Genomic DNA, 23198 nt, shown 5'->3' on the forward strand with positions numbered 1-23198 from the left:
CCACTCTGCACCGTGGCCTTTACCCCTTTGGTGGCTGATGCCATGGACCTGATTTCAGAGAAGGCCCTGCAGCCACATCGGGGCTCGTGAAAGTCGGCTGGGAGCCGGGCGGCAAGGTCACTGGGCCGCCTCTATAAGATCACCAGGCCGCCTCCACGTGGGGCCTATGACGGAGGGCCAGCTCCTCTTAAAGCTGAAGCTGGTCACGCTCAAGATGAAACTCGGATTCTAGCTGGACGAGAGCGGAGTACACATGCACGGAGAAAAGAACACAGTGGCAAATGACTCCTGGCGGCAAATGGAGGAACCCCAGAGGGCGGCAGGGGGGAGGCGACTCGTGGCACAGGAATGGTGGCGGGGGGGGGGGGGTGTCGGGCCAGACTCGGAGCAACCTTCCCACTGAGGCCACTGAATCTGCGGGATTCGGGACCCCTCAAGGATTGAAACTTACTGAAAAGTAAATACATAAAAGTGCGACCTGGTGGCCTTGGGGGGAGGGGGGAAAGAGAGGGAAAGAGAGAGGACACGGCAACGGACACGAGGACTTGACTCGCCCCTCCGTCCTCTTACATTCATCCACCTGTGTGCTGGGACCTGAGAGACACCACCAAGCTCGGGGGAGACAAAGCAGCCTGACTTGAAGGCACTTTTAGCAGAGAAGCCTCGGTTTCTTGTCCCTCCTCCCCCCAGCCTGGGGCTCTCCAGGAAAGGGGGCGACAAGCGGCAGAGACCCTCGGGCAACAAGAGAAAATGCACCGAGAGCAAAGAGCAGGGTACAGCTGCCCCTGTGGGTCCCCTTCGCCTCCCCACTGGGAATCCTAAGGACGGAGCAGAGAAGCCAGCGTGGCATCATGTGCTTGGAGGGTGTGCAGGAGGCCCCGAGATCGCAGGCAGGTGCAGGCTTGCAGTCTGAGCCCCACTCGCCAGAAGGCTCGCTGGCTGGGTCACATACAGGCCCCCCAGAGGCTGGAGTCCCTCGTTCCCATGTGAACCACATCTGTCCGGCCAAACGCCATCAGGGCACCATAACTTCTAGAGGATGCTTTCTAAAGGATGCTCGCCTTGGCTGGCTCTGACTCAGCCCAAAACCCAAAGCCACTCACTGCAAGTCTGAGGCGGGTAGGTGGCCAGGCCAGGCCTGGCAGACGTCTGGAGAGAGCCACGGGGACTGTGGCTGAGTGACCTCACCAGCAGCAGGAAACATCACCCCAGATGACCATACCGCCCACAGGGAGGAAGCCATTTCTAGACCTTTTCCAATAAGATTCCTTAATCTATTTACAGCACACCGAGCTCGTCGACCAAGTCAAAGCAAAACTGAAGCGGGAGTTGGGGGCCCGAGTCACCCTGGATTAAGGTTCTTCTACATTCTCTGGGGACCTATCCCTAGGGCTTCAGGTGGTTCCAGCAACAGCCAGACTCCTCCTGCTACCAGAATCGTCACCACGCAGCCCCCAGAGGCTCTAGGGAACATGGGGAGGTCAGCCTGGAGAAGTGAGACGTGTTCTTGGAGAGACTGTCCGTCCAACGCAATTCACGAGAAACACGCTTTTCCTAACGGCGGCCCTCACTCAATTCGGACCTCCTCCACGAAAGCCAGGAAAAGCCACACACACAGATCGACTGACTGTGGATCAAACCGGCCCAGGGAAGTCGCTCTCTAAGCCATCAATGCTACGAGCTGGAGGTTTTAATTTCCCTGTCAGTGGATGACAGTTGCTGCCGTGTAGAATAAAACTTTCAGAGAAAAGTCTAGTTCAAAGGAGGACAGACACGTAAATCTGGGTTTCAAAGCACAGATGGCCCCTCCTTACAAGAATAACCCTAATGCTAATAATAAAACAGGAAGCGAGGCACGACTTAGTGACTTTAAACAGTCACCCTCTGGACTTCATTGCCCTTGTTAAGACTGCATCCTGCTTGCATTAGAAATACCGGCTTCCGGTGGGAAAGCCACAAGGACCCCCTGGATCGAGGCCACTGGTCCTGGTGATTTGCCTTTTGGGGAAGGTGTGAGCCCTACCCTCCCTGTCCCGCTTGGTCCCACCCTTACACCCCAACCCCCACTCCCCTGTCCAGCCTCAGTGGACACCTGTTCCCCATCGGTCCACTTGCTTGGCTATGGTGGTGGCTCTCTGCTGCCCCCAGTGGCTACCAGGTGAAATAACCACAGGTACCAGCCCAGAGGGAATTGGGTCCTTTGGGGTCCTGGCTGGCCTCTGCCATCAGGCCACCCCCACAAAGGCAAGCTGCAGCAAGTCACAGAACCCAGGTCAGCGTCCAGAGGGTCCCGCTCACCTCTCTCCCCCCTCGGGGACTCAGCAGCAGACGCTCTGGTTCCCTCCCATGCACCCGTGTTTCCGTGGTCCTTGGCTTTGTAATCACCCCAGTGACGGGCCTCTGGCCCATGAGGACATTCCCAACCCCTTCTTAAAATTAAATAAAATCTGACTTCCAACCGCACACTCTCTGCAGGAAATGAACTACCAACTCTCTGCGCATCCACTCGTGCGTCTCCTTCCACGGTCCCCAAATACCTACAAAATGGGTGCAACCGTTTCCACTTTCTAAGAAATGAAGTCCTTCTTTCTAAAGAAACTGAGGCCTCGGTTAGAACCAGCAAAACTAGGACTCGGTCTGCCAGGAAGGACCACCAAGTGCCGGCTATGCCAACTTCCCTGAGCTCTGTGCAGGGAGCTGCACAAAACAGTCCTGTTTTAGTCTATGCACCACTCTGTTTGAGAATCATTTTTTTAAAATGTTTATTCATTTTTGAGAGACAAGAGAGGCAGAGTGGGAGCAGGGGAGGGGCAGAGAGAGAGGGAGACACAGAATCCGCAGCAGGCTCCAGGCTCCGCACTGTCAGCACAGAGCCTGATGTGAGGCTCTCAGGTTAGATGGCGGGACATGCTAAAGACAATAAAGCAGGGAAGGGGGATAAAAAAATTGTATTAGAAAGGGATTTAATTTTAGAAGAATATCCAAGGGGCCCCCGGGTGGCTCAGTCGGTTAAACATCAGACTTCGGCTCAGGACATGATCTCACGGTTCGTGGGTGCGAGCCCCGCGTCGGGCTCTGGGCTGACAGCTCAGAGCCTGGAGCCTGCTTCCGATGCTGTCTCATTCTCTCTCTCTCAAAAATAAATAAATAAGTATTTATAAGAATAGCCAAGGAAGTTCTCCCCGAGAAATGCACATTTGAGTAAAGTTTGGAAAGTAGTTTAGCAAGTTTCCATTGCTGCATCAGAAACCACCCCAAACTCAGCAGCAGCTGCAATCAATGAGCATTTACGACGTCATACTGTTCTGGAGGGTCAGGAATCCAGAAGGGGCTTAGTGGGGCGGTTCTGGCTCAGGCTCTCCCATGAGGTTACAGTGTGATCTTAGCTGGGGCTGCATCATCCGAAGGCTTGAGCGGGGCTGGATCCGCTCACATGGATGGGCCAAAGGTCCTTGCCCCCAAAGCGTGAGATCTGAGAGAGCAGGGAGAAACCATGATGTCTTTTATCACCTAGCCGTAGAAGTGACTCTCCATCACAACGACCAGATTCCACTGCTTGCAACGCTGACAGAATGTGGGAGGGACACAGAGCAGCGTGAGTGACAGGCACTGGGTATGTTGGGGGCCCTTTTGCAAGCCGGCTAGTGCCAAAGAAAAGTAACAAGCCATGCAAGTAGTATGTGAGGGAACAGAATTGCAGGTGGAGGGAACCGAAAGTGAAAAGGTTGAGAGGCAAGCACACATCTGTCACCTTCAAAGAGCTGCAAGGAAGATTATATGGCTGAAAAGTGGGGGTGGAGGTGGAGGGCCGGAGTCAGAGGTCACAGGGCCAGACTCGATCACCCAGGGCACTGGCTCTCAGAGTCGGGTCCTGGACCAGCAGCATGAGTGTCTCCTGGGAACCGGCTAGAAATGCAAACCCTCGGGCCCCATCACAGACCTGTGGAATCAGCAACACTGGATGTGTGGGGCAGCCACTGCGGGACTTGAGGCAGAGAAGTGACATGATCCAATGCTGGCCACTCTGCCAGGCCCTGCCTCCGAGCAGGCTTCCTGGGCTCATACCCCTCAGCACGTCTGGTGCCCTAGATGTGTCATCTGTGAGTTCTGCTTCTCTGTGTCCACCCTATCAGTCCTCCAGAGACTGAGACAAGCTTGGGCTCTTCCAGAACTCCCTCCAGAAGGAGCAGTGGGAGCTGGGGAGTGTGGCGTGAGTGGGGCAGGGTCCATGCAGGTGAGGACGGCACGGCCAGCACCACCGCCATCAGCTAGGATGCCGGAGGGATCCGGGGATGTCCCACTCGGGAAGGGTCAAGAAGGGGTGCCCAGGTAACGACCCCTACTCGCAGCTCTAGAACCAGACCCTTCCATGCTGGTTTCAGACCCTGTGGGTGAAAAGGCAGTTCCCGGACGATCTAACGACCCCCAGGAAGGGACGCTTGACGGAAGAGATCCTGGCATGGGAAGCTTTATCTCGATCCGCCTCCCATGGGGGCTTCCCCAACTACCCTCAACTCGGCTCACACAGCACGGATTCCCAGCGGCAGGGACGGATCAGGCGGCCTCTCAGCAAACGGAAACATGCAAAGTCTTTTTGCAAACTGCCATCAGCGGGCGCGTCAGCAGAACTGTGTTCTGTGGGATCGATCGCCTACGTCTGATCGCCAGAGGAAGGGCTCCTGAGCCTGGGCCAGACCCTTACTTTCGGGCAGTGTGGACCACTGGGGCCCCAGAGTCCGCATCTTGAGTTCCAGCCAGAAATGCGTGGCAGGAGTCGAGCCTGAGGAGACTGGGAGCAGACGTGGGGACGTGTTAGCTAACGGCCCCCAATTTGCAGTGTCTACGAGCCACTGGCAGGGCACATGTGACCACGATGGCCCCCGGGGCGGCTCCCCTGAGCTCCGAGAGCCCCCGTGCTCTGAGGACAGGGTGATACCAAGACTCTGCTGTTCAGGAGAAGAAAGGAATGGACGGTCCACCTGCCCTGGTGCTTCAAACGCCGTCCTCAACCCAGAGTTGCTGTTATGCACCTCGGAGGTCAGGCGTTGGTGTCCTCCAGACAGATGTTCAAATCCCAAGTCAACCCCTTGGCAATGAATGGCGTGGCACCCGGCCTGCTTCCTCACTGCAAAGCAGGGATAACATTGCAGGAGTCTGGGGGTGCTGGATGAGCAGTCAGTGGGCCACACACAGCCTGACACAGAGGAAACCCTCAAAGCCCCGTAACGACAACGACAGTATTAATAAAACAAAACCCTCTCCATTCCTTCCTTCTCTCTGCTTCCCAGCCTCCCACCCCAAAAGCCTCCTCCCTGCTTTCAACCCTGTTCATGCCCTCCCAGAGCACATCTCCCAAAGGGAGAGGGAGGGTAGGGCTCCCTCTCTGATGCTAGGGAGAAGGTTTTAGAATGCCTTCCTTAGCACGTCTGAGCTGTAGAGGGTGTCCCTCAGCCAAAGAAACATCACTATCAGTGGTCTTCCACTTTCCAGCAGCTCAATGGATCCTTTCAGCAAAGCCTGTGATCCGGGCAGGACAGGGACCCTCACACCTGGTTCACAGACCGTACAGAAGCTGGCGATGTCGTCGCAATAAAGCAGCAGTCCCTTTAGCGCCCTGGCCCTTTGACATTAGCCCGAACCAGAGGCTGGCTCCAGCCTACGTAGAGGCCCTAGAAAAGTAGGACCAGCCATGGCCAGAGAAATTCTAGTGGAGACCTGGGGCACCGGTGGGGTGCCTGGAACTCTCTGAGCCTGTCCTTTAAACCCTTTAGGGTCCCTGGTGTATGTCAGCCCCCTTAAAGAGTGCACACCCGGGCAGACACACCAGGAATCCCTGACCTTGAGTCGAGGGATAACCAGGGTTGATTGCAATGCAGGAAAAAAACAGGTGGTGGCAGCTCACAGATATTATGACCCCCAACTTAATGGTTGAGAAAACAGGAGGTAGGTCCTGAGAAAGAAACCTTATCAAAACCGAAGCCTGGACCCTCGGAATCCGGGACTTACACACAGGTACCTGCCAGAGCTCCAATCCTGTCTCCCCAAAACCTGGTGACTTATCAGGGTCATTGGGACCACTTAGTAAAAACACAGATTCCCAGACCTGGGACCTGAAAATTCTCCAGTCTCCATGATTAACCAGATGGGGGGGGGGGGGTTGGGGCAAGTGGCAGAGTCCATAGTAATCTATCCCAGGAACCAGCCACAGACCAGAAGACACGTAAATGAGACAAAACTTGAGGGTTAGGATCAGGCAAGGTTTGAAGCAAGACGCATGGCGGGAACGTAGAGTAATTTAAGGAACTCCCCCAACGCCCATCCTCATTACCCGACCTTCTAAAACTACCAGGCTCACGACACCTGTCTCCAGAGAGCCACGGCTTTGACGTGAGGCTTTGTCATCTATTCTAGTTCCAGGGGCAGACTCATGAATTAGAGTAGCACTGTCACAAACCCTTTCGCTCGGCTCAGTCCTTAGACTCTTCCTAGAATAGGGGACCATGAAATGGAGAGGAGAAAGTGTGCAGTGAAGGAAGCCAAGAGGGAAAAGGCACCAAGAGAAGGTGCCAGTGGCTGCTTGATGGGGACAGAGCTGGCAGAGGGCGGAAGGCAGATCAGGGCCACCTGGTTCAGACACGGGGAGAGCCCAGGTGACCTCACGGTCCTGCGTGCTCCTCGTCCACACCATTCAGACTTTCTGAGTACTAGCTACGAACAGGTGCCAAGCCTGGGGAGGGGATCCAGGAGCCCACAATTTTGTCCTGCTCTCAGGCAGCTGACGGCCTGGATGGGGAGCACGGATGACCTCCTCGTCCCTCAGCTACAGCACCTGCCCTCAAGTCCAGCCCTCCCAATGGATGTATCCTGAGGGCAGGGACTGGGTCAAATAAATGTATCCCTGTCTCCCAGGCACCAGGTAGAGTGGGCATTCGGTGTTGGAGGAATGAACGCAGACTCAGCTCAGAGCAAACATGAGAACTCAGTTTGGCTATGTGGCCAAAGGCTGCTTTTCACAAAATGTGTGTGTGTGTGTGTGTGTGTGTCTAGATGAAAAGACAGACGAGTGGATGGAAAGACAAAGAAGGACCAGGCAGAACGGACAGACTTCCCATTCCCTTCACATAGCATGAATTACAAATCCCGCAAGCAGTCCAACCTAAAACGAGCAAAGAATACACGGTGGCTGGGGTGGGGGGGCGGTGTTAAAGAAACATAATGGCAGATTACCAAGCGGAAGAGACGTCCGGTCTCACTCAAAACTGGAGAAACCCAAACAGAGATGACAACAAGACACTGTTTTCTTACCCACCGGACACGTAATGTCTTTCAAGAATGACAACCCCTCGTTACCAAGGATCTGGAAAAACAGGCTGGGAGCGTCTTGGAAAGGCAGTATGGCAATCGCAATCAAAATCCCAAACGCACACGCCCTTTGACCTAACAACAGTTTCGGGGGTGCAGTGATAGCATCAGGACGAAGATATGTTTGGGGGCATGTTTTGTTAGAGGAGGAAAACCCCAGGGACACGCTGGGAATGCCCAGGGGACATGATGCTGTTGTTCTAGGGTATGAAGCGGATGAGGGTGTGCTGGTGTGCGGGGCGTGTCCAAAACACATGGCGAAGTGTACAAAAATGCACAGAAGTGTACAAAAGGTTCTCAGATGCATTTCCAAAAGGGGCCCACGTAGGGGCGCCTGGGTGGCTCAGTCGGTTGAGCGTCCGACTTCGGCTCAGGTCATGATCTCGCGGTTCGTGGGTTCGAGCCCTGCATCGGGCTCTGTGCTGATGGCTCAGAGTCTGGAGCCTGCTTTGGAGTCTCCCTCTCTCTCTGCCCCTCCTCTGCTTGCATGCACGCTCTCTCTCTCTCTTTCTCAAAAATAAATAAAATAAAATACAATTTTTAAGGGAGGAAAAAAACAGTCCATGAGAGCGTACTAGAATATATTCGCCTCTTTTGCTGGCGAAGCCCTTTTCAAGTGTGACCTCAAAAGGAAGGAATCGAAAAAGCTAGAGATTGTCCCTACTCTCCATAAAAATCATAATCAGAACCTTGAAACGTCATTTTACAAAATGGAACTATTTGTTACACATCATCAAGGCCCTTCTCTAAGAAGGGTGCAAACACCAGAGCTCGCTCTTTGTAGACCCCCCTGCCTGCTTGGCCACCACTCCCTGGACCAGTGGACACAGCACAGAACGGCTTGGGTGGGTATCTTCGACCGTCAGCGGCCAGTTTCTGCTAAAAGGCCGCTAAGGAGAAGAAGCAAGTCTGCAGAGAGAAATACGTAGGAAGGAAAGCGAGCCCAGAGAAACAAGTAGGCATAACACCGCGAGGTCCCAGAGACAGGCCAAACAGCTCAGCACCTGATTTCTGGTCCTTAAGCTGGAGCTTCTACGAGACACCATATATCCTTCTCATCAATGCCCCCTTTTTTCCCCACAGGCTAGTTTGAACGGGCTTCTATTCTCCTGCCCACAGAAACTGCCCGGTAAACAGCCAAGGCCAGCCCTGAGGCCATCAGATCCACATCTGGAATATTCTTCTGTGGTCATGCTGCACTGGGGCCTCTTAACACGGCCCCAGGAGGACCTCCACAGCCTGTCCATGGAGAAATCACACCGCTCAACTGTTCAGAAGCTTCCCTTCCCACCAAGTGGGATTTTCCACTCATACATCACCTTTCTGATTTGTTTTCTGAGAAAGTCGGCCTTTATGAACCTCAGTCGCTTGGCACGGCTGATCCTTATTTAGAAGACTTTCCAGTAAAAGGTGTGACTTTATGTTTATAAATAATGCTCGAAATCACGGAGTGCTGCTTTTCACAAAGACACAGGAACCTGTCAGAAAGAGCTATGGCTATTTTGGGAACAGGAATAAGCCATCCTCCCTCCTGAGAGGCGACCGCCAAGGCACTTTCCGAGCCCTGCTGGAAGACCATCCGGCCCCCGAATCACAAAGGACCCCGGCCGCTCCTTCGGGCACACCGAGGTCCTTATCAGGAGCCAACGGTGCAAAACATGTACAGTCAGCAATTCTGGACATCACCACCTCTCTCCAACATCAAGAAAGGCTGTGCACGATAGACAGGACCACACAAGCTGGGGAAGAAACAGGCAGCACTTGAGAGTTGATGAAATAAGATTTCCTTGGGAAACAGCACGAGCAGGTTGGAAAAAAACCTCTCTGCCAAGAGGCCTGCCAGCCTCACCCACTAAGGGAAATTCTAGAATGCTGCAAACAGGGGCAGCCTGCAGGGTGGGCCTAAAGTGTGGTAATGCTTCTCCATCACCTGGAGGGCTGGTAAAGGCACCGAGTTTCCGAGTCAGGAGGTCTGGGCTGAGAGACTGCATTTCTGACAAGCCCCGCCCCCCCCCCCCCCCCCCGCCCACCTCCAGGTAATGCTGCTGGCCCAGGAACCCGACTTTGAGAACCACAGGCCTAGAGGGGGCCAAGGAAGGGCAGAGTTCTCTCCGCAGAAGTGCTTCCTCCTGGTAAAGGAGACATGGTACGTCTATATAGTGGAACGTTCCTCGGCGATCAAAAAGAACGAAATCCTGCCATTTGCAACAACGAGGATGGAGTATATTCTGCTAGGCGAAATTAGTGACAGAAACACAAATATGATTTCTCTCATATGTGGAACTTAAGAAACAAAACAGAAGAACACAGGGGAAGGGAAGGAAAATTAAGATAAAAACAGGGAGGGGGGCAAACCAGAAGAGACTCTCAAATACAGAGAATAAACTGAGGGTTGTTAGAGGGGAGGTGGGTGGGGGGCTGGGCTAAATGGGGGATGGGCGTTAAGGAGGGCATTTGTTGGCATGAGCATTGAGTGTCATAGTAAGTGAGGAATCACTAAATTCTTTTCCTGAAATCATTACTACGCTATATGTTAACTAACTTGGATTGAATTTTTAAAAATACAAAAAAAAAAAAAAAAACCCTGCTTCCTCCTATCTCCAGGTGTTAGGGGAAAGTTTTGGGTTTTTTTTTTTAAATATTTATTTACTTTGAGAGAGAAAGGGGGGGAGAGAGAGAGCACAAGCAGGGGAGGGGCAGAGAGGGAGACAGAATCCCAAATATCACTGGGCTCAATCTTCCGAACCGTGAGATCATGACCTGAGCCAAAATCAAGCGTCGGATGTTAACTGACTGACTCACCCAGGCGCCAACCCCCAACCAAAAAAATTTTTAAAGGTACATCCATCAAAACAACCCACAAATTACTCCTGACTTCAAAGGACCCACTGTTGACCGGTATTCCCTCCAAGCAGGTGGTGCTGTTAAAAACTGTAGCAAAGAGTCCATTTGACCCCAGAGATCCAGGAAAAAAAGAAAGTGAACCCCCCTCCCCAGAGGCAGGTGCTGTGAGAGCAAAAAAAGAACCCACCGGCACCACCAATATTCAGGCTGCCGTGGAATCCCCGTGAGGGCCTCATCTCCATGTCTAAAGTCCACCAGCCAAGAAGACTGCATTTGTACACCTGGTCACTGGAACGCACTCTTTGTAGGGAACAGCTGAGCTGGGGAGTAGGGGGTGGGGAGGGGGGGACGTGGGAGGCCAAAGCGCTGGGTGGTCCCTCACCCATTCTGTTCTGGCTCCCAAGGGTCTGCTCCTGCTGCCCGCCGTGCACCCTTCCTGTACTGGCCTCCATATCAACACATATCATTTTTTTTTAACGTTTTTTTTTTTTTTTTTTTTTTTTTTTTTGAGAAGGAGACAGCACGCGAGCAGGGGACGGGCAGAGAGAGAGGGAGACACAGAATCCGAAGCAGGCTCCAGGCTCTGAGCTGTCAGCACAGAGCCCAATGTGGGGCTCGAACCCACGAACCGTGAGATCATGACCTGAGCCGAAGTCGGACGCTTCACCGACTGAGCCCCCCAGGCGCCCCAACAGATGTCATTTTTATATACCAGTGGCAGAAAGCAAGTGAGGTCTTTATCTGGGGCCAGGGAAGAAGAGGGGTGAAGAAAAGGAGAGAAAAGGAGGCAGGGGTCCCTCTTGACTCTCAGCCTGACATTCTCCCCCCTTGGCGGGAGACAGCACATGGCCCGGCCCCCTTGGGTGCTCCTTACCCCCAGATAAATGAGACCAGGCTCCCGCCTGTGCACCCTGACCCCAGAAGAAACCCCAAAGCTTAGCAGTGCCCAAGATATGACGAAAGACTCCAATGGGAAAATGCCATCTGAGAGAGCAATGTGGAGTCCAGGAGGGTGGGCTGGGATCTGAAGATTGGGAAGAAAGAGACAGCGTTGGGGCTCTCAGCTCCTGTCCTCTCCCGCACCCCAGAGGCATAACTTTTATCCTACTTATAAAATTAATACAGGTCCCCCGAGGAAACGCTGGAAAACACGGAAAAATCAAGAGAGAAAACAGAAGTCCTCCCGGATCCGTCGCTGGGAAAGAACCACCACAGACCAACCCCCAGCCCCCCGTCCCAGCACCTGGAAGCAAAGGTGTGGCATGGGGGCCAGGGGGCCACCCCAACCTGCAGGAATCAGGGACAGAAGGAAGGTGGTGGCACGGCTCAGGGCTATCTGCACGGACACCAGGGTTCATCCCCTGGGGGAAATTCGGAGCATGAAACCAGCCGGATCCACTCTTGCAAACACAAGGAAATCAAGACTTCAGGATGCCGGGGACGCACGAAGGACTGACCAGAGCAGGAAGGGGCAAAGCTGGGGGCCCGACCCCCAGCCAGGTCCTCTCTGATGCGCTCAAAAACCGTTATGAGAACAATCGAAAGGATCTGGAAATCAGCTGCTTAATGTGTCTCTTTCCGGAAGCTTACATAAAAGCTTTTCTGCACGTCCCTCTCCTGGAAGCACCAGGATTCTGGGACCCAGGTGACTATTTTCAGCCAGAGCCCACGCCCTGCGTTCCCCGACAGGCTGTCAGTGCAACAGGAAAGGAGGCCACCTTCCGGCTGCTGGTGCTACTTTACCTGAGGGCCGGGTGTCAGAAACGCAGGTGACAGGTCGCACCTCTCCAAGGCCTTCTGGAGGACACGCTGCCACCCGTCTGACTTCACGGTGCCCAAAGAGATCACCGGTGGCCTGCCATGCCGGGGCCTGGGAAGCGTGTTGGTTTTCCGGGGCCTCCCCACAAAACACCACCAACCAGGGGGCTTAAACAACAGAAATGTGTTGCGTCCCAGTTTTGGGGGCCAAGAGCCAGAGATCCAGGTCTGGCGGGGCTGGTTCCTTTTGAGGGCTGTGAAGGAGAGTCTGTTCCAGCATCTGTCATCTGGGTCTTTGTATCACCTCCCCCTTCCCCTCCCCCGCCATGTATTTGCCACTATGCCCCAAATTCTCCTTTTTGTAAAGACCCCCGTGGATTGGATCGGGCCCACCGTGTTCCAGGACGACCTTATCTTAATTTGAGTATCTGTGAAGATCTTATACCCAAGGTCACATCCACAGCTCCTGGGGGTTAGGATTTCAACATCTTTTGCAGGGGCACAGACATCAATCCCTATCAGGAAGCAAGGGGCTGGGGCTGGGGCTGGCTGTGAAGCCTGGGCTAGAAGTCCAGAGGGTCTGGGTCTGTGGCACCGCCCAGAGGGGCAGCAAGGGGACCGACCACCAGGGACCGGGAGACAGCTAAGCCCCAAGTCTAGTGCAGACCCGAGGGGGCCTCGGATCAGACCACATGTGCCCAGTCAGGCTGACTGTGAACATACGAGCTATCAAACTGCTTCTGCTCTGACTTCTCTAACCCAAGTGCCCCCAGTCACCCGGAACCCCTACGAGGTCCCCACAATGGCCACGTGAGGGTTAATTTGGGGGGTGGGGGTGAGAGGCAGGATCACCCCCCCTCCCCCCCCTGGCATATTGTTCCCACAGCTCCTCCCAGTTCCAGACTGCAGGATCATTTCCACTCTCCCCCATTACAGGAGCTGTTTCTTCCGGGGCTGAGGGCATCTTCGGGCGTGCAGAGAAGCATTAAGCACAGCTGGTCGGGAGATTCAGTCAACAGCAACGACCGGGGGGCTGCCGTATGCAAGGCCCGGCTTATGGTGTGTGCAAAGGACAAGATCCTTCCAGCTCAGGGTCTCAGTGCCCCTGCGCTCGGCCCAGCACGCCGTTCCCAGGGAGCAGCATGAAGTAAACACATCCTGCATGACTAACTTCTCACCCTGTTCTCCTCCCACGCCTCTTGGATGAGCTCTGCCTACTCTGGAATCCGACTGGGACTGAAGTAACAAAAACGCCGTTACCCCACTCCAAGATCTTCCTCCGATAACAAAGATCTGATCATCAGGAAACCGCGCCAGCTTTACGGACGGAGGCGCGTTCCCAAACTGTGGCGGTGATGGGCATGCTGGTGTTGCGACTCTTTGGTTTCAGAGAATCTTAGAGCCGGAAGGGATCTTCAGAGAGGTCTATGCAAGCAGGAAAGAAAACCTGAGATCCAACCCACGAGGAAAAGACCCGTTTAACAATCCCCTCTCCACCTGAAGGACGCAGTCCGTCTTTGCAAACATGTAAACATGTAGCCTGTGTGCACTGTTAGCCCACACCGCCCTCCCCCATAAGCAGCCATCCAAGTGGATAATTGGAGCTGAGCACAGAGAGGCATTAACAAACACTTGTTGCTTGATAATCAATTCTTGCGGCGCTCGCCCACTCACTGATCAGAATGCAACCTACAGATCCTTTCCATTTTTGCTAGGGGTTCCCAAGGCTCTGTGGACTCTCACCCTTTAAGCAGCTACCCGGTTTCCACTGTCCAGACTGCCCTTCCAGATGGACCCCAACTTCCTGCTGCAGCCACGGGTTCCCAGAGCCCCAACACACACACACACACACACACACACACACACACACACACACACACAGACTTCACGCCAGCCCCGGAAAGGCAATGCTTCCTGCGCTGATAGGTGCACCCAAAACCTCCGGGAATAAGGCAGCACATGAGATGAGCCGGAGGTCCTTGCTGAAATAGATGCTTTGTAACTATATACCAGTCAGCCATTTCTCCCTGGATTCTTTTTTGAGTTATTTTAATTTTTATTTAAAAAAATTTTTTAACGTTTATTCGTTTTTTGATAGAGACAGAGCGTGAGTGGGGGAGGGGCGGAGAGAGAGGGAGACACAGAATCGGAAGCAGGCTCCGGGCTCTGAGCTGTCAGCACAGAGCCCGATGCGGGGCTCGAACTCACGGACCGTGAGATCATGACCTGAGCCGAAGTCGGACGCTCAATTGACTGAGCCACCCAGGCGCCCCTGTTTTTTATTTTAGAGAGAGAGAGAGAGCGTTTGACCCGGGGAAAGGGGAAGAGAGAGAGAGAGAGAGAGCTTAAGCAGACTCCATAGTCAGCACGAAGTCCAACACAGGACTCGATCCCACAACTCCGGGATCATGCCCTGAGCCAAAATCAAGAGTTGGACGCTCAACTGACTGAGCCACCCACGTGCCTCACTCCCTGGATTCTTGATTCTCTCACCGGATCGGATCCCCTTTCTTAATCTCCGATTTCCAAGAGCATTTATAAAATAAATATATAAATACATAAAAATATAAATAAATCCTGCCGACTGGGTGTCCAATGCCAGCTCTCTTACGCATTACTTGGTATAAAACCACGAGGCTCTGTCTCAACGCGGGTCAAAACTCCCAACACCCATAGGAACTGGACACACAAAACGCAGGCGTGCGACGAAGGGTAAGAAAAATCAGGGGGAGTGAGGCAACCTTCTCAGCTCCTCCCGGCTTATGTGCACGCAGGAAGGTGGGTCCGATGCGGCCACACCCCATGATTCTTCAAGAGAAGATGGGGCGCCTGGGTGGCGCAGTCGGTTGAGCGTCCGACTTCAGCCAGGTCATGATTTTGCGGTCCGTGAGTTCAAGCCCCGCGTCGGGCTCTGTGCTGACAGCTCAGAGCCTGGAGCCTGCTTCAGATTCTGTGTCTCCCTCTCTCTCTGCCCCTCCCCCGTTCATGCTCTCTCTCTGTCCCAAAAATAAATAAACGTTGAAAAAAAAAATTAAAAAAAAAAAAAAAAAAAGAGAAGACAAGTTAACCGATGTTCATGGAAAACGTCCCAATTTGCCAACGTTGTCAAGTCACTGAACATTTTAAATCGCTACGTACGCAGAATAAAATGCCGACCCCTGGTCTCAAGACAATCCAGCACGTGACCTCCGTCACACCTGCACCTCTTCCGGGCAGTTCAGCAGGATCTGGGGGTGCTGACCCTGCTGTGACTGTCAGGTCTCCTACAGACACAGAGGCACCCTAATGCCGCTGCCCTAGAAATTTAGTCATCGTGGATGAGCACTGCTTTATTTTATTTTTTTTTAATGAGTTCAAGCCAAGCAAACACCACTTCCTATGGGTCCACAACTCACAGCCATATCGTACTCTTATTCTGGTCTTTAATGAATGAATATTGCTCAAGCTAATAACCGATAGAGATCCCGCCACCTGATATGGTTGGGTTACCCTAACACGGATGGATCAGCCACTCCAGCCCATCAGATGCCACCAAACTCCGCTCACGGGGTCACGGGGCTCTGCGTGATGTGCGGTGAGGGGTCAGTAACTCGACGCTGGCACTTGCTTCCTGAGCAAAGCTGAGGCGAGTTAGCAAGCCCCCGTCTAAAAACCTCCAGAGAAGAGCAATACAAAAGTAGAAACCTTACAGCCTCTTGCCGTATCAAAGACTTGAACGATTTCACTAGACTCTTAGGTTCCCTTTGAAGACAAGGATCGTGTTCGTTCGGTCCAGATGTCACGATGGGTAAATGAAAATCGTAGAAGCCCCCGCATGCTCTGACTTAACCACAGCTAGAAGCAAAGTCGACACAAGCGTTCACAGGGGTTTTTCTAGTGGCAAAAATGCTGAGATTAAAAAAAAAATTTTTTTTTGAACTTTTGACGCGAATGCTCTGAAATTAAAAGATCTGCCACTCATCCTGGTTAGAAGAATCAGGATAAAGACTGGAAGGTATCCACAAGTCCGTTACCTTGACAACACTGAAGAATATAAATGCTAGCCAGGGTGAAGGGTCTTTCGTGACAGGTTTATACTCAATCTGTGACTTGTCGGCGTAAAATTGAGTAATCTGTCCGGAAGCGGCTCGTCTCGGAGATTCCGCCTGAACTACAGTAGCTTATGGTTATACAACCTTTAACCTCGAGACTAGAATATGTGTTTCCTTGTTTGAAGAAAATTGTGTTTTTTCCACTGTACCTCTGTAAAAGAAAATTGGATTTAAGTTTACTCTTCAACCTCATGCTATTTGATCTGCTGACTATACCCTCATCAATCTCACGGTCTCCTTGCAAGTCAAAAATGGGTGGGAACTATTAGAAAGCGCTTAAAAATATAAAGCAGACATTTTTACTCTTTCCAAAGAACAGATTCTGACTCAACAGGTCTGTGGTGGGACCTGCCTGCATATTGGTATTTTTTTTAATGTTTATTTATTTTTGAGAGAGAGAGAGAGCGAGCGAGCGCAGAGGAGGGGCAGAGACAGAGGGAGACACAGAATCCAAAGCAGGCTCCAGGCTCCGAGCTGTCAGACCCCGACGCAGGGCTCAAACTCACCAACTGTGAGATCATGACCTGAGCTGAAGTCGGACACTTACTTAGCTGACTGAGCCACACAGGCACCCACCTTTTTAAAAATTTCTTTTTAATATTTATGATAGCAAAAAAAATTTTTTTAATGTTTATTTTTGAGAGAGACACACAGAGTGTAAGCCGGGGAGGGGCGGGGGGGGGGGGGACACAGAATCTGAAGCAGGCTCCAGTTGGACGCTTAACCGACTGAACCACCCGGGTGCCCTTTAATGTTTGTGGTATTTTTAAACAAACTCCCTAGGTATTTCTAATGCCCACCAAAGTTTGGGAATCAGGCAGAAGGAACCTCCAACCAAGACATCATATACCTCTCTTTATTGTGTTAATTTATATACCATAAAATCCTCTCTAAAAGCACATAATAGAGTAGTTGCTACTATGTTCACGGAATTGTGCAGATATTACCAACTATCTAATTTTGGAACACTTTCATCATCTAACCCTCGTACCCATCCGAGGTCTCTAATCCTCCCCTCTCCCTGCCTGGGAAACCACTCATGTACTTTCTGTGTTTATGTCATTGCCTATCCTGGGTATTTTGCGTAAATGGAACCATATGGTGTATGATTTTTCTATCGGCTTCTTGCGCTCAACATGATGTTTTCAAGGTTCATCCGTGTTGCAGCAGGTGTCCACAAGTATTTCCTTCCTGTTTATGCCTGAATAAGATCCCATTTTTAAGGATACAGCTCATTTTGTGTATCCATTCATCGTGCGACAGACATTTTGGTTGTTTCCAGCCACGATGAAGAATGCCATCATGAATATTCACGTACAGGTTTTTGCGTGTATATAACCAATTCTCTTGGGTATGTATCTAGCAGTGGAATTGCTGGGTCATACCCCACACGTTCCTTTTTTTTTCTTTAACGTTTGTTTATTTTTGAGAGAGAGAGAGGGTGCAAGCAGGGGAGGGGCGGGACACAGGATCCAAAGTGGGCTCCTCACTGACAGCAGTGAGGCCGATGTGGGGCTTGAACTCACGAACCGCGAGATCATAACCTGAGCCGAAGTTGGACACTCAATCGACTGAGCCACCCAGGCGTCCCTCACACATTCCTTCCTGTTTCACTTCCATATCTGGATAATTTGCTGCTAATCAGTGACCCCGCCTAACAGCCCATGAGGATAGTTCTTACACTCTGGACCAATCAGCTGCCTTTTCCACAGTAACTCAACTTCCTAGAACACAGTAAACAATATAATCCTTTTTGTCTCCTTTGTCTTGGTTTTTTACGGGTCTTCCGTATCCTGGCTGTGGGCAGGACTCTAACCCACTCGGCATTTGCCAAAGTTCCAAGATTACCGCCCTTCAAAAAGGCTGAGATTCGAGGAATGTGTTGTGCACTTTAAATGCTACCTTAACGCTACAAATTAAAATGGATTCTCTGCGAGGAAAAACAAAACCCACACAGAAACAGATTAATAATAAGCGCTAAGGTCTAACAGCTTTGCTCGAAGAGTCCATTAGATAAAAATAAGAAAGCCAAAACAAGAAACATGTATGAATGCACACACACATATACACACGCGCGCGCGCACACAGCGAACTCAAATCAACTAAACGTGCCAAGAAAAGGCAACATTCTCATCTCACATTTGTTCAACACAGATGGACAGAAGAAAACAGACAGAGGTTTCTGAGTGTAGAAGTTTCTCCGGGCAACTGTTATTAACAGGGAATTATCAGGGCTGTTCTATCTGGAGAACGAGAAAAACATCCAATTATTTGTAACAAAGAAGAGGTCAAACAATGCTTTTGAAAGTGTTCTACTGGAAAACTTACCCACAAACTCACATTAATTCCTGGTGTAATAAAGTTAAATGGGAATCTACTCATTTAAAGAAAAATTAAAACAAGAAATCAAGAGAACGACCCGGCCATTTGGCAAATGAATCCAAAAAGCTCAAAACCTGGTGAGGCCCTCCGAGCTTCACTCACAAACATAATAAAACATTTGTACGTATGGATACTTTATCAAAAAAGCAAAAACAATTCCTAGCTCCTCTGGGCTTCGGCTGGGGCTCCAAGAAGATAGTTGTGTTTCCCTTAAAAATAAATTTTATTGGGGCGCCTGGGTGGCGCAGTCGGTTGAGCGTCCGACTTCAGCCAGGTCACGATCTCGCGGTCCGGGAGTTCGAGCCCCGCGTCGGGCTCTGGGCTGATGGCTCAGAGCCTGGAGCCTGTTTCCGATTCTGTGTCTCCCTCTCTCTCTGCCCCTCCCCCGTTCATGCTCTCTCTCTGTCCCCAAAGTAAATAAACATTGAAAAAAAATTTTTTTTAAATAAATAAATAAATAAATAAATTTTATTTTGGGGTGCCTGGGTGGCTCAGTCGGTTGAGCGTCCGACTTCGGCTCAGGTCATGATCTCGCAGTCTGTGAGTTCGAGCCCCGCGTCGGGCTCTGTGCTGACAGCTCAGAGCCTGGAGCCTGTTTCAGATTCTGTGTCTCCCTCTCTCTGACCCTCCCCTGTTCATGCTCTGTCTCTCCCTGTCTCAAAAATAAATAAACATTAAAAAAAAAAATTTTTTTTTAAAAAAGGTCCCGGGATGCCTGGGTGGCTCAGTCGGTTGAGCATCCGACTTCGGCTCAGGTCATGATCTCACAGTCTGTGGGTTCGAGCCCCGCGTCGGGCTCTGTGCTGACACCTCAGAGCCTGGAGCCTGCTTCGGATTCTGTGTCTCCCTCTCTCTCTGACCCTCCCCCGTTCATGCTCTGTCTCTGTCTCAAAAGTAAACATTAAAAAAAATTTTTTTTAATGAAAATAAATAAATAAATAAATAAATAAATAAAATAAAGTATCACCTCTATCATAAACTTGATCTATATTTCAGTTTCTGAGTGTCCTTCTCAACCATCTTTTCTCATTTGCCCTTCACAATATTGCCTCATTTCTCCTGAATTCTTCCGATCTCTGACAATTATTTCAAAGTCTCCCTCGCCCCTCCTTCCATGTTTCTCTGCTGGACTCTCTCCTAGAGTTCGCCCTGGGTGATGATCTCCTGCATTTCACGGCTTCATTCCTCCGTTCACGATGAAATGAAAATTCTGGGCTGCCCTCTGTGGTCGTACAGGTTGGTCACTGCATAATGCTGCCAGGCCAAAGGTAAGAAGAGGTGAAATCCATTCTCCTTTCTGCTTGCCAAGCCAGGCACCCACATGGCTCCCCAGATCCTCATCTCCGGCCCAGGTGCCCCCCCCATGTCACAGACGCATCCGTCCAAACATAGGCTGGCCAGCTCTCCAAGGAACCCTACGTGCAACATGGATTTTTGTCTTCTCCCCTCCAAACCCGTTCCTCCCTCGTGTCCCAGGCGCTCCCTGCACGGCTCCATCACACAAAGCAAAACAACTCAGAGGAGCCTTGAGTCCTTCTTTCCCTCACCTGCTACATCCTGTCGGATGGATTCTACCTCCTCCCTCCCCAGCTACAGCTGTAGGTGTGGCGCTGACCTCATTCCTTCTATTCTCATTTTGTTTGCGTGGGCCCATGCTCACCGCCCTGCTTCCTCCCCTCTGCTACCCAAGCAGTCTTGCCACGCTGTTCTGATCACGTCAGGCCTCTGCTTTAATGCCTTCTAGAGCTGTCTGTTGCCCTCAGGGCAAAGTCCCAGGTCCTCCCGGTGTCTCGTGGGGTCATCGGTGGGTCAGACTTTTCCCCGCCGTTTCGCCCTTGTGGCGCGGTGACCCCCGCGTGGAATCCCCGAGTCCAGGGTCCCTCCCTCTTCCAAGACCCGGCAAAAGCTGGTGACCCTCTACCCCGGAGCCCCCAGATGTCAACACTAACACTCACAATGCCTGTGGGCATGTGCTGTCTAGGACGCCAGTGTTCCAAGGCAGAGACGGCTTCTTGTCCGAATCGGCATCCCCACAGCCCAGCCTGGCCGCCAGCGCTGTGACGATGCCTGTCCCTAAAATCCTCAATGGATTTCAAAATAAACAGATGAACCAGAGAAAGGTAATACAAATGTAAACTTGGCTGTCAACTCGTTGCACTTATATGTGGTGTAGAAACAGGGACCGAACACCCACCGTGCCCAAGGGCCCTCTGCAAAGCCATCGGGGATTAAGGGACACCAGAAGGATCTGGAAGAGAGGGAGATGAACAGGAAGACGAGAAGAAAGGTGTGTGGGGGCCAGAGCAGGGTGCACGGCCCTGGCCCGGGTCACATGGCAGGAGAGGCCCCAGGGCTGGGGCAGAAAGGGGGGAACGCATCTGGCCCGGCCAGGACGAGACACAAAATCAAATGCCCCCGGGGAGTCAGGAGGTCAGGAGGAGAGCAAGAGGCTGTTCCGACAGGTGCTTCCCCCACAGAAGGGCGATCAGATCCAAAAATGTCATCGGAAGCCCAGCAGCCAGAATCAGAAAGATAAGTGGACTTCTGTTCCCTCTGGCTAAAGAACAAAATCCTTACTAGGATGTTCAGGGTCCGCATGATCCCTCCAAACAGGACTATCTCTTTGCCGTCAGAAAGGCATTTCCCGGGGCGTCCGACTGTGGCTCAAGTCATGATCTCGCGGTTCGTGGGTTCGAGCCCCATGTCGGGCTCTGCCCCGACAGCTCAGAGCCCGGAGCCTGCTTCGGATTCTGTGTCTCCCTCTCTCTCTCTGCCCCTCCCCCGCTCGTGCTCTGTCTCCTTCTGTCTCTCAAAGATGAATACGCATTAAAAAAAATTTTTTTTTAATTTTTTTTTTCAACGTTTATTTATTTTTGGGACAGAGAGAGAGCATGAACAGGCGAGAGGCAAAGAGAGAGGGAGACACAGAATCGGAAACAGGCTCCAGGCTCTGAGCCATCAGCCCAGAGCCCGACGCGGGGCTCGAACTCACGGACCGCGAGATTGTGACCTGGCTGAAGTCGGACGCTTAACCGACTACGCCACCCAGGCGCCCCTAAAAATTTTTTTAAATTTTAAAAAAGAAAGAAAGAAAGGCATTTCCCACCCCCCAACCCTTTCCTCGGCCAGGATTACCGCAAGCCTATCAGAGAAAGCAGGCGAGGGGAAGGAGAGCCAATCCTACAGGATGTAACAGAGAGCTTAAAGCAGGGGCCGGTAGCTCAAGGGCCCACCCTCCCCTTATCACACAGCCCGTGAACCCCCGAACTAAGATCGTCTTAAGTGCTTGGGAAAGAAATCACGTTGGTGATGTGGAAAAGCTATTTGACATTCACGTTTCAGTGTCTATAAACAAAGTTTTATCGGAACACAACTACACTCAGCGGTTTCTGTGTCGTCTGTGACAGCTTTCATGTGACGAGGACAGAGCTGAGGAGCAGTGACGGAGACCACAGGAGCCTCACGAACAAAAACGTGTCACTACCTGGCCCTTTACAGAAGACAGTCTGCCCGCCCTTGGTGTAGAGTCTCTGGGGATCAGTATATCCCCGGACCCGCAAGAAAGCCCTGACCGCCAGGCACAGGTGAAAAGCCTGGGCCTCAGAAAAATAGCCCCCAGACACTGTCAGTTAATTAAAATGGGACTTTAATATCCCCTTAACGAAGACGGGAGAGTTACATTAACAGTAGCATTTGCCCGCAATGGAGCATCACGGAGCCGTGTTGCAACATTAGTTCCAGTAACGTGTACACATACAGAAAGACGCTGTCTGACCAGTTCCCAGAACCTGGACCGTTCTTCTGATTTGTTAAGAAGAATGAGTTAAGAAGAATTACCTTCTTGTTAAGAAGGTAAGAGGATACAAACGTCTGCAACGACGTGCAGGATAAACAGCTTTAGGGAAGGCAACCACAGAGTTTTACTTTTTATTTCTTTTCACACTCAGTGAGTTTCTGAACCAGGAACGTTCTACTCTCTAATTAAAAAAATAAAATAAAATAAATGCAGATTTTACCAAGCCTCTCTTGACCACCCACCCTCACTCAGCCCCTTTGCAATAGAGTCGGCTGATTCAGGACGAGAATCCATCCAAGACCCTGAGGACCTCGGTCGGCATCATGCTGTGCCTAGAACTTCCTCTGAAACTTCAAAGGCCGACCACAGTGCAAGGCCATTCAAGTGTGTGTTTGGAGGAAGCTTAAGATTAGAATGATCAGAAATAGTTCTACTTCCCTTTTCCTAGAAACCCCAGTTACCGCCTCTGCTGGAACAAGCCCCACAAGCCCGCAGGGGACGAGAACACAAACCAGCGACCCCTAGTGGCAGCTGCTTTCTCTGCTGCTCCCTCTGAAAGGCTGGCTCCCCGTTACCAGGACCCCTCCGAGGGTGGCCTTGCAATCACCGGCCATAGTAACGGTCCCACTGGGTCGGAAGAGGTGACCGTTAAGTCAGGTGGGCGCAGACACGGGAGGTGAAGGACCAAGGCAGGGATGACACGTGGACATAGACTGTATTTCACATCCCGCCTTGACACACACATCTGTGATTCGCCCCACATCGAACCTTCTGTGTTTCCCTCCTCTGGGGAGGTGTGGAGGCCAAGAGACAGAGCCCTCTGGCTGCATTTGCTCTGCCCTGCCCTGCCCAAGACCACCCTGTTCTAGAACCTACTGCTGCTCCTTCTATACACTTTCCCTAGCCTTCTTGCAAGCCCCACTCTACAGCCCACATGCTGGGGGGTCCTGGAGTCACCGTGAGGC

General features: G+C 51.8%; 1 protein-coding gene across 10 annotated transcripts in view; it reads right to left on the reverse strand.

The window, feature by feature from the left end:
• GAS7 (growth arrest specific 7) overlaps nt 1-23198 on the reverse strand; it is a 216248-nt gene that overhangs the window by 63510 nt on the left and 129540 nt on the right. The gene's annotated exons all lie outside the window — the stretch shown is intronic.

The sequence above is a fragment of the Acinonyx jubatus genome, chromosome E1 (assembly GCF_027475565.1).
Source record: "Acinonyx jubatus isolate Ajub_Pintada_27869175 chromosome E1, VMU_Ajub_asm_v1.0, whole genome shotgun sequence".
In the NCBI taxonomy this organism is placed as follows: Eukaryota; Metazoa; Chordata; class Mammalia; order Carnivora; family Felidae; genus Acinonyx; species Acinonyx jubatus.